This window comes from Carex rostrata, chromosome 1 (assembly GCF_964058835.1).
Source record: "Carex rostrata chromosome 1, lpCarRost1.2, whole genome shotgun sequence".
Classification (NCBI taxonomy): Eukaryota; Viridiplantae; Streptophyta; class Magnoliopsida; order Poales; family Cyperaceae; genus Carex; species Carex rostrata.
This window is the reverse complement of record NC_135918.1, coordinates 5,433,644-5,446,795: the sequence shown is the minus strand read 5'-3', so window position 1 is coordinate 5,446,795 and position 13,152 is coordinate 5,433,644. Positions and strand designations below refer to the sequence as shown.

The window sequence follows — 13,152 nt, the reverse complement described above, 5'->3', positions numbered from 1 at the left end:
TTTGTGTATTAAAGACAAATACGAAATATGTATAATTAAAATATGAATCATATAAGTACAAATACTTTTTTCATGCAGATATACTTACACAGATGCAACGTAAAATGTAAGAATAACTTCTCTTTAATTTATACTTGTAATACATTTATTTTAAAATAAAGTAAGGACAATATATGTATTACATATACACACCACACGGTCTGCATACACAGAAGCACGTGTCAACTCTTTCCTACTCATGCAGACAAGAACAGACCTTAAAAAATAAAGTTTAAGCAAATCCCAATTAATAATTTACATTGCAAATTAAATTAACCCATTTTCCCTTCTCTGAAAATTAACCCTGAGTCCATTTCTCATGTATAGCGTCGTGGACAATTTTGGTACCACCTCCTGCTTCTCCTGTACCACCACATGGTACCGCAATAGAATAGATGCTGCAACCATCTTCATTTGCATGTAAGCAAACTTCTTCCCTATACACAGCCTTGGCCCCGCGTTAAAAACAACATATTTGAATGCGCTCTCGTTGATACATTTTCCATCCCTCAACCATCGTTCAGGCTTAAATTCTTTGCAATCCTTGCCCCATATTCCATCTATTCTCGCCATAGAATACACCGAGTAGATTACTCTTGCACCTTTCTTTACGAAGGTACCGTCGGGAAGTACGTCGTCTTCCAATACCTCTTTGAAATCTAATGGAACTGGCGGGTAGAGGCGTAGTGCCTCTGAGATTGCAGCTTGAAGGTAAACCATCTTTTTTAGTTCCTCTACCGTGAAAACTATCTCGAGGTGAGAACTCGCAGGGTTACCGACATTGGTTTCGGTTCTTCTTTTGATGATATTAGTGATTTCATCAAGGATGCATCTCTCAACATCAGGATGTCGGTGAAGTAACCAAAAAAACCAAGTGAGTCCAACTGAGCTGGTGTCTCGGCCTGCCAGTATAAAACTGATGCAAAGATCTTTCAACATCTTGTCAGAAAATTTTGCATCTGTTACCATCAGCCGAGATAGCAAGTCATACCGCCCACTGAACCCATTTACCTTCTTAAATTCATCGCGACGATCTGATACAGTTTTCTCTGCAAACTCGTGCACGGTTTGGATTGCTGCACCGAGCTGTTTCTCAGTGCCTATGTTAAGGGCTCTCATCAGCTTCCACACAAATGGTGGAACTATGAACCGAAAAAGAGTAAGTTCTGTTGCTCTTTCAAATTCATTAGCAAAAGGAATATCTGGCAAGCCAATGGCAAGGCAGCCCGGGTCAACCCCGAAAGCTGCTCTACAGATGTTGTCAAAAGTGAATCTTAAAAACAGGTCCTGCAGATCAACACAGGATCCTGTTTTTGACAACCAGTTGATCAGCACAAGCAACTTACTGTGCACCAAACTACGAATTGTATCAGCTGAATACTCAGCATATTGGCTCGAGTGCATCTCTGCTGTGGCAGCCCGGCGCTGGTCACGCCAGGTTTGATCATCAGCATTGAAGATTCCATCTCCAAGTAACTCGGCAAACCTCTCGCGGTAATACTTCCCCTTAGGAAAGTTGGTGAACCGTGTTTTTAGAATGTATTCGATATTTGCAGGAATGACTGTTGCTACGCCATAGCATTTACCGAACCAGATGCCCCGGAATGGGAACGTACCGCCAGTTTTGATTAAAGCATCAGTTACCGAGTCATATGAGCGGTGTACATTGACTAAGACGGTCGGGACGATGCCTACGACTGGCCACAGCATCGGTCCATTGGTAGTAAGCCGCTGTACGGCGGCACTACAAATGAAAAGGATCAACATGGCAATGGCTAGATCTGATAATGTAAGGAATTGCATTGTTTTTTGAAAAACAGATACAAGAATATTAAGAGGCATTGTTTCTTATATTGGCAAGTGTAATGGTATGGCTACTTTGAGTGTAATTGGATATATATAGTGAGCTCAATTAATAAACCAAATAGGAGAGGAAAAGGATATGTATAGTGCCAACTGCCCCGTTGTGTCGCCTTAATAGTATGAAACAAGCCAGTGAGGTCATGAACTTTGAATGTTAGTTCTAGGTCTAATTTCGACTACTGTAATTAATGCCCTTTGTAAATGGTTTTTTATATATTGATAAGTAAATTTAGTTCATACTGGAGAGGAAAAAGGCTAAATTTTGAACACCAAAATGGCAATTCACTTCAAAATAACGCTGTTCATTAACTAGTGCAAATTGTACTCATTCCATTAACTACCACCTCCATGGTAGCTAGATGTTTAATCAAGCCCTTGATTTTCTTACTACAGCTATGTAATCCAAGGACTGCTAGCTCCATAAACCCATTTACGTCATCAATTGATGCCAAACTGATTTAGATTTAATAAACCTATAGGAACATATGATCATTTTGACGGCTATACGTATGCATGTGAGCATTTTTGTCCAATGTTAATCATACAAATTTTAGTAATTATACATATTGCATGACTTGGAAACAAATTATTTGAAATTTATCACCTCGTTGCAATGCGCATCCGTACATAAAATAAGAAATTATTTAATTTCTGACTCAAAACTCTTCTCAAGAGTCACAACCTAGCTAGCACAAAATGTGCAGGGAAGCATCAAAAGGGAAAAGAAAAGAAAAAAACAATGGATGGAACAAATTAATACTCGACAATTAATAAATTTATCAATCATCCATGCATGCATGCTAAAGACAAGAATTAATGTAGCTAGCATTACATATAACAGAATTATTTCTCGATCGACATTGCAACAAAAAAATAAAATATATCTCAAATAAATTGAATTTTAGATTGATATATTTTTTATAAATGAATCTTACAATTAAGTATATATTATACATAAATAATATATTTTTTACAAATTTAAACTCTCGCAAGGAAAGAATATACGGAAAATAATATGAACCATCTTATATAATAATAAATAAGAAAATATAATTAATAGAACGATCAGGATGTTGATGATGCGATAGTATAGATAGGCATAATTAATAATACAAACATCTACACTTCAAAAGGAGAGTAGTGTGTATAGCATGCATGAATTATAATAACGTGTAGTTTTCTGCTATTCTACATTTCTGAATGAGCGTGAACTTCGCAAAGCATGACTAATAATGTTTTTCGTATGCAGTTGCCAAACTGCTACATATCACAAGAATGAGACGCTTTTTGCGAGGATAAAAAAATGACTTTTTGGGACGGAGTACCATTATTGTTCTGCTTTTTCTATTCGCGACGGTACTTTTCGCAACAGAGTACTGTCATAAATGCGTTTTTTTCCTCGCGAAAAGTGTCTACTTTTCTCTCACGAAAAGCGTATACGCTATTTATGCAACTTATACCAATTGTATAGGTAATATATATATGAGGAGGGTTCAAATGCATCCAAATTTTTGTGCACCCAAATGCACCCTATTTTTAAAATCTTTTTTCTCTGTTTTCAAAGTCCGAATAGTCAATCCGAACCGTTAGATGCGATCTATATATTAAGATGTGCTTGGGGATCAAATTTTATATTTTTTGGAATTTTTTTACTATTTACTAATCCACTTTGAAAATCGCTGATTTTACATTTTCTGGACTATTGGATCAGCGATTTTCAAAGTGCCTTAATAAATAGTAAAAAAATTTCAAAAAATATAAAATTTGGTCTCCAATCACATCTTAATATATAGATCGCATCTAACGGTTCGGATTGACTATTCGGACTTTGAAAACGGAGAAAATGGATAGGATGCATTTGGGTGCACAAAAATTTGAATGCATTTGAACCCTCCTCTGTATATATATAGAAACCGATGTATATATTTAGTTGATTTTCATGGTAGAGACTTCTATTTGCATTAGGGTCTATGCAGTTGATCAACTTTTTGGACCTATACACTTTTTTTTATTGTCATTGAGGCCATAATTGGATTGAATGTTGAATTTGATCAGTTCCACAGGCACACAAACAAACATTTTATACATAATAAAAATTTAAATGACCTATACAATTAGATGACTCCAATTTATCATAACTATGACGTGTCATAACGTTAACTGAATTCATTAACGTTGATGAAATTACACTTGAACGAACGGGTTTGTTAGGTATCTCTAACAAGATATATAGTTAATTCTATCTAGTTTTCCTCATTTGCATTACTGACCAATTTTTTTTGCCAAAATGTACGTCGTCCATGCAATTTTTTTTAATAAATTGCTTTCATCTTAAAATATAATAAGGCCAAACCACAAATCCACAATTCGAGGGGTACAAATTCCGAACCTGATAATATTATACTTGAATGAAACAAAAAGGTGGTCTTATATGTATTTTACACTGCCAGTAAAGATAATTATTGAATAATAATAAAATATGAAAAGGAACTAACTTTTTTGGTCTAGCGATATTGATATTTCTTATAATTTGTCCAGCGTATAAGCATGCGCCACCTTCGCTACTATTAGAAATATAAATTTATAAATCCTCATTCCTCATTAATGATCTAATCCTTATCCGATTATATCTCTGTAGCACCTAACAGTGGAAACTGGAAACTAGAGGTGCTACTTTTACCCGATTACCCGGATCCGATCCGGAACTGAACCGGATCCGACCCGGAACCGACCCGGATCCGATTAATTTGGATAGGGTATGGTTTAAAAAATATAACCGATTAAATTATGGGTATGGGTACAAAATTAATAATTTAATATCCGACCCGGATCCGAACCGGAACCGATACTGTAATGGGTAGGATATGGGTATCATTTAATTATCCGACCCATAACCGGACCCGACCCGATACCAGTCTAAATACCCGATAAAATATATATTAATAACTCTGCATCAAGTTTTTGTGTTAGATAATATATTTCAGCTGAGCTATAATTTGATAAAACTTAACCAAATTTATGCTACTGTTTTACACTACCCTTTAATTACATCCTTAACTAGCCCTTTAATTACGCCCTTTATTTTTTGTTCTATATTATACACATGTGACACATGACACATGATTGTCAAATTTATTCTTCCATAACCAACTTATTTTATACCTTTTTTTCTTCTATTACATTCAATTCATAGATTTTTTTTGAATTATAGAAAATGAAATCATCATCTCTAATATTTTACTTTCTAAAAATTATATCTCCTCCATCCTCCTGAATTCAAAAGCTATTAACAAAAAACTGAATTCAATATTTTTTGTTACACCATGAGTACTCCAAACAACCAACAACCAACTAATAATTTAGAGTTATTAATTTTTATTTTGCTATGTAGCATGATATATTTTATTATTTATAAACATGATTAATAGTATAATTTTTATTTTGCAGTAGTTTTTAATTTATATTGTAATGATTTATTATATGAGATGTTTAAGAAATTATAATTATATTTAAATGTAAATAATTTCTCGAATACTTTGGAGTTGTGACCTATACCTGCTCTGGATCCGGAACTGCCCCGTATCCGAACCGGACCCGATAATCCACAAACAAGTTACGGGTATCTATCTACTCGGAACCGAAAGACTGGACCTGAAATATCTACGGGTAGATAGGTATCCGGATCCGGACCTAACCCAATTTGAAACAAATAAGTATATGGATCGAAATTTGGACCCGAACACTTTTAGGGTCCGGATCCAAATATAATAGTACCCAGATCCGATCCGACCCGATAGCACCTCTACTGGAAACAGCTAAACATTAGTTGCCATGAGAGAAATTATTTATTCCTTAGCTTTAAAATTATGACATTATATATATAATATGTCTTACTTACTAACAGGAGCGGAGTCAGAATTTTTTTATATAGAAATCAAATGCGAATAAAATCAATCATATAAAATTTCATGCTGAGTATAGAGTTAATTTTACTATATTCGTAAATTTTACTCTAAAATATAAATACAAAATTACGTATAAGCACAAATATTTTGAACCCATTGGTTCTTACTAAATGAACCTCTGCTTACTAAAGCTTCCAAAACTAGCGTATATATAGCGTATTATAGATTCATATTTTTATTTTAAAGTTTTAATAGATAATTCGATCCATGCAATATGTTATTTATATGAATTTGTATTACAATGTAAAATTTATATTTTCAGAACATTTTTACTATATTTTTAGATTGTAGAAAATCACTTGATTTAAAAATTCTAGACCATCCCAAAATAATTATTTTTATCTATTTAAAAATTAGTAAAATAAATTTAAATTTTTTTTTTTTTTTTATGCAGACACATTATCATACAAATACCATATTGAATGATTCAAATTAACTAATTGACCTTTAAAAATATAGATATTCATAGTATGAAGTATGAACCAGTATGCGGTACATACACAATACCGCTATATCATTATTGATCTATCAGAGTTAATGTGGCCAAGGGCCCAAGGCCCACACCACACAGCCACAAATTTTAAGCGGAAACGGTAGTCTTGTGAGCAGGAACTCATACCTGCTTACACCAGTAATGGTAACAATCACTATAGAAGCCTTTATTACCGATTTTTTTAAAAATACACACTAAAAAAAAATATTTTATTAAAAATAACCAGATTTCAGCAAAATTTTTAAAAATATCCGAACCGTGGATTTTTTCTGCGCTCCGAAAAAAAAACAATTAATTTTTTTTCCGAAGCGCGGATATTTCCCGCGGCCCGGATTTTTTTTTTTTTTTAGAGTTTGGAGTTAGGAAAATAATGTTTTTTTGGAAATTTTTTGTCCAACTTTGCACCCCTGATTAACATATCAAAACACCTTCAAAAAGCATGAAAATTTACCGACATGCATTCTTGACTTCATAGAACAAGAATGTGAAGTTTCATAGAAAATATCAAAACAGATCGTGAGATATCGGCTCTCAAAAATTGCCCGAACTGCTGAAGGAGTGCTTCTGAGCCCAACTTTGCACCTCTGGTTAACATATCAAAGCACCTTCAAAATATATGAAAATTTACCGACTTGCATTTTTGACTTCATAGAACAAGACTGTGAAGTTTCATATAAAATATCAAAATAGATCGTGAGATATCGGCTCTCAAAAATTGTCCGAACTGCTGAAGGAGTGCTTCTTAGCCCAATTTTGCACCTCTGGTTAACATATCAAAGCACCTTCAAAAATCATGAAAATTTACCGACATATATTATTGATTTCATAGAACAATATTGTGAAGTTTCATACAAAATCTCAAAACAGACCGTGAGATATCGGCTCTCAAAAATTGCTCGAATTGCTGAAGGAGTGCTTCATGATTGAAGGTGTTTTGATATGTTAATCAGAGATGCAAATTTGGGTTCAGAAGCACTCCTTCAGAGAGAGTTCAGTTTTGTTATGTTTGAGTTTTGATTTGTTATGTTCAGTTTTATTATCTTCTTAGTATATGTTTTATTATGTTTCAGTTTTCAGTTTTGTTATGTTTCATTATCTCATGTTCTATTTTGAGATTTTGTATGAAACTTCACAGTCTTGTTCTATGAAATTAAGAATACATGTCGGTAAATTTTCATGATTTTTGAAGGTGCTTTGATATGTTAACCAGAGGTGCAAAGTTGGGCTCAGAAGCACTCCTTCAGCAGTTCGGGCAATTTTTGAGAGCCGATATCTCACGATCTGTTTTGATATTTTCTATGAAACTTCACAGTCTTGTTCTATGAAGTCAAGAATGCATGTAGGTAAATTTTCATGCTTTTTGAAGGTGTTTTGATATGTTAATCAGGGGGTGCAAAGTTGGGCTCAGAAGCACTCCTTCAGCAGTTCGGGCAATTTTTGAGAGCCGATATCTCACGATCTGTTTTGAGATTTTGTATGAAACTTCACAGTCTTATTCTATGAAGTCAAGAATGCATGTCGGTAAATTTTCATACTTTTTGAAGGTGTTTTGATATGTTAATCAGGGGTGCAAAGTTGGACAAAAAATTCCCAAAAAAACATTATTTTCTCAACTCCAAACTCTAAAAAAAAAAAAAAAAAAAAAAAAATCCGGGCCGCGGAAAATATCCGCGCTCAGAAAAAAAAATTAATTTTTTTTTTTCGGGGCGCGAATTTTTTCCGCGGCCCGGAATAAAAATTCCGGAGCGCAGAAAAAAATCCGCGATTTGGGTATTTTTAAAAATTTTGCTGAAATCTGGTTATTTTTAATAAAATATTTTTTAGTGGGTATTTTTAAAAAAATCGGCCTTTATTACATTGCAAATCAAAATCATAAGAATTCCACTGGACAGTCTGTGATTGGATACTTTATTAAGCAATTTCATGAATGTACCTTATTCCTATTTCCTAACACTAACCTATAATAAACTGTAGATGGACCCGGCTGTACTTAATTTCAGATCGATTTAATCAGTTAGGTATATGTGAAATAATCAACTTTTATATATACTTTCTGTGCCAAGAATTTAATTGAGCGGTTCAAGGAAGCATAGATTAGAAATTTGTGGGGTATGACATATAATGATATTGTTCCCAGAACATTCCTTTTGTCTGTACATACTCTCAACTTCTTTAATTAAGCACATGAGAAACTATGATTTTTTTTTCCTTTACAAAGATAATCCAAGCCGCCTTCATAACTCTCCGATCCAAAATAGGTTCTAATAGAACGGCTTTAATTACTCATGCGCTGGACTGATATGACGCTGAATAGGAAGAAGTTTAAATTGATTAATTTGAAGGATTAAACTCATCTGAGATTAGTAAGGATGTAAACAGATCAAATACGGATTAATACGGATTGAATAGAATAGTGGTAAAATTATATCTATATTTATTTTAATTTTATTTTTTCAATACGGATAAAAATCATATATTAAACATATACGGATACATATCGGATTTTAAAGACATACAAATACAAATTGAATATTAAACATATATGAATATAAACACGAATATAATTCAGAACTTCAAATATTATAATTAAAATTAATTTAAAAAAAATATTATAATTAAATTAACATGTTATTCAACATATTATATTTTCATTAAAAAATAAAACATCAAATACGAATAGAGTTTGAATATTCTATCACTATGACGGACATAATAACTTTCCTCATGTTAAACTTGTCATGTCATTACAAAATATATATCTGGTTAACAAAAAGTAATCACCAACATTACTATATATTTAATTAAAAGATACTAGCAAAAAAATATATTATTCTAAATCAAACGGATATCCAAAAAACTAAAACATGAGGATACATAAAATTATTTATATTTGTATTGGTATTTACTTCTGCAACTGAAACTGAATTTTCGAGTATGTAAAAATTGAATATGGATCCGAATATAGATAGATAATATCCAACCCGTTTGCACCCCTAGATATGACATAAACAACTCGCCAAATTGAGATTTGTATGCGCAAGAAGTATTTCAGATAAACTTATTCGAACCCAAATTCCTAATATTGTTTCACAATATTTAACCAAAAGTATTCATTAATTATGCGCAACTAGAAACAATAGGATTTTCCACTGAGCTGTCCCTTTCTTGGTACCTTAATTTATTTTGATGGCAATAGCGAAATGGTTGAGTACTTAATTAGAACAACAATTATTCCAGCCATTCTGTATTTGCGGCATCATTTCAAGGGTCCGAGGATAATTGGTACCAGCCGAATTTTTTATTAATATCCAAATTTAATTTTAAATTTCAAAAACTAACCGCCTTAGCATTGCAATTCGAAAAATACCCTTTCCGGGAAAAAATTTAACAGAAACAGGCCCCATTTCCGGAAATTTTTTTTCCGGAAACAGGTGAAATCCGGAAATATTTTATTCAGAAAAGATTTGTTTCCGGAAATTTTTTTTACGGAAACAGGCCGAATTTCCGGAATTTTTTTTTCCGGAAATGCATTAAATTTCGTTATAAATTCGCAGTGTGTTTACGGTTCGCTTTCATATCATCCGCTCTCTCTCTCACAGTAAGTTTAAATTTAATTAATTAATTATTTATAATTTAAATTTAATTAATTTATTATTTATAATTTAATTTATTTATATTTTAAATTTAAGTAATTTATAATTTTAATTTCATTAATTTTTAATTTCATTAATTTATAATTTCAATTTCATTTATTTATAATTTAAATTTCATTTATTTGTAATTTAAATTTAGAAGTATTTAATTTGTAATTATTTAAATATGTAACTATTTAATTTGAAATTATTTAAATTCTGAATATTGTCATATTAATTGAAAAAAATAAAAAATGGTGCTGAATAAATTTAAAAGTTTTTTTAATTCTAAAATAATTTTATTAATTCTGAAATAATTTTGATTAATTCTGAAATGATTTAGAATTGTTTTAGGAACTTTTTGCTTTTCGGATTCCTTACGGAGCTCTGACAGTCAGATCGACCGGTTTTCGATTGAGGTAATTTTATTTTCTTTATGTTATTTTTAATTTAATTTATAATTAATTACTTCATTCCATTTTTTTTTTCATAATATTGTCCAGAAAATTTAGAATTGTTTACAACCTTCCAAAATGGTTTATAATAATTTAAAAAATTCCAATATAGTTTAGAATGTTGCCCTATTAATTTATGAAATTCCAAAATAGTGTAGAATAATTATTGAAAATTGTCTAGAATATTTTTACTAATGGCAACACAATTTTTAATTAATTATATGTTGTTATTTTTGAAATTGCCAGACCAATCGAAATTAAAAATGACAACTATTTGTGCGAAAATTTATACTGGAGGGGAAATCCAATATAATGATGACGGGGTCTATTACAGTACCCGAGCTAAATACTCATTACCGCTAACCGTGAACCACAATTTTGATTATCTTCAGAATGAGATTTATAAATTTGTTGGGTACAATGCTAGTCAAGCAAATCTGGAAATTCAAGCCAGGTTTAATATGTCCACCGATGGACAACGTGACTATCAATTAGTACCGGTAATGGACCAACAATCATTCGAAATGATTTTAGGAATTGTGTCGTCTTTTTCACAAAGGTTCAAGATTATGGAGTTATATGTAGAATTGGAACCGAACTGTACTAGTTAGATTCCTGAACCTCGATCCCGACCCAGTACCAGTCAGAATCCTGTGGAACCCGACCCAATACCAGTTAGATCCCGACCTAGCACCGGTCGGTACTCTGTGGATGTAAGAATGAGACCCGGACCCAGTACCGGTAGCAACTCTGTGGATCAACCAGTTATATCCCGACCCAGTAGCAGTCAGAATCATGTGGATCAAGACCCAATACCAGTTAGATCCCGACCTAGTACCGGTCGGCACTCTGTGGATATACCAATGAGATCCCGACCCAGTTCCAGTGCGGTCCGCAGACATGTACGCGATTATTCGCACGTACCTGTGGATGCAATTGATTCTGATAGTTTGGCGAGTGGAGATGAGATGCTCTCCGGTGAGTCGTCGGGTTCCGATGATGATATCGGACAGCCCAATCAGTCACAACCACAGTCCCGTCAATCACAGTACCCGATTACTGGTCGGGAAAATATGAAACATCCGGTTGACAGTTTCAATGACATATCCGGTTTTCGGCCTGCGGATGTCGATTTTTTCGGCAGCTCAAAAAAAATGACAGATAATCCATTGGCTAAAGGTGTATTTTATGAGTCGAAAACGGCTCTAAAGATAGCAATCAATGAGTTTCATCTTGAAAATAATTATGAGTGCAGGGTTATTAGGAGCGAACCTAAACGTTACGAGGTGGGGTGCAGAGATGCTTTTTGTAAATTTAAGGTGTCCGCAAAGCAGAACGGTCTTTCAGAATCTTGGATTATTACCAAACAAGCACTTCCCCATACGTGCACAGTATCGGCAACACGTACTGATCATTGTCAGCTTACAGCAGAGATGGTTGCCCTTGCGATTGATAAGACCATTAGAAGGGACGTGTGCTCTTCTATAAATCATATTCGAGATATCGTCATGATGAAATATGATAAGGTAACCCCCCAGTACAACAAATTATGGAGAGGCCGTGAGCTTGCTATTGCAAATCTATTTGGGAGTTGGGAGAACTCGTACAACTTGCTTATTCCACTATTGGAAGCCATCAAGAGAAACAATCCAGGAACTAAGTATTGTGTGATCTCGAAACCGATTGAGAAAGAAACTGATAGGCACTTCCACAGAGCGGCATGGGCATTTGGAGCGTGTATTGCAGCGATACCGTTCCTCAGACCAGTGATTAGTATCGATGCATGTTTCATGTTGGGACGGTACCAAGGTAGGCTGCTAATGGCATGTATGTACGATGCTGAAAACCAATTGCTTCCAGTGGCTTTTGCAATTGTGGAGAAAGAAAGCGCTGACAACTGGGGTTTTTTTATGAGATGGTTAAGGTTGAAAGTAATTGGAGATAATCGATTCTTTTGTGTCATATCGGATAGACATTTGGGAATTAAAGCCGTGTTTCAGGATCCAAATCTCGGATGGGATGAGTCTACCGATCAATGTGTGCATCGGTATTGCTCCCAACATGTTGCCGAAAATCTCTACAAGCACGTGGGCCGTAAGAGAGAGGTCAGCGACAGGTTCATAGCTGGAGTGAACAAATGCAAACCTAGGAGGTTGCAGGAGATGTTACAAGACTTTGAAATTGGTTGTCCGAAGGCTATCGACTACCTTAACAAGGTGGGTAAGAGGGACCCTAACGATGAAGACGAGCTTCCATGTCCAGAGAAGTTGTATAAAGTTTTGGACGGAGGCCACCGATGGGGGATAATGACAACAAATGGGTCAGAGTCACTGAACGCCGTGTTCAAAATTAGTCGGCGATTACCGGTTGCAGCGGTCGTGGAGGATACGTTCTATAAATTAAATAAATGGTTTTTTGAACGATGGAACAAAGCTCAAATGGCATGTCAGCATGGTCAGGTGTGGTCCGACAGGGTAACTAAGTTATTGCAAAAGCGTATCGGAAAAGGAAGGGACATGACTGTGATTCCTTATCGTGGAAGTCATGGGCTTTTTGAGGTCCTAGTTAAGGGTGAAAAAATTCCAGCAAGGCGTAATCAGCCGAGACTTGAGTATACTCGTAGGGATTTCGGGTATAGGATTGTTGTTAAGGACAACAACAAGGTTGAATGTGAATGTCAGAAGCCTCAATTGACCGGCATAACT

At 34.2% G+C, this 13,152-nt stretch overlaps 1 pseudogene; it reads right to left on the bottom strand.

The window, feature by feature from the left end:
* Positions 1-222: 222 nt before the first annotated feature.
* Positions 223-1,881, bottom strand: LOC144565294 (cytochrome P450 86B1 pseudogene; annotated as a pseudogene).
* Between the last annotated feature and the right edge of the window lie 11,271 nt (positions 1,882-13,152).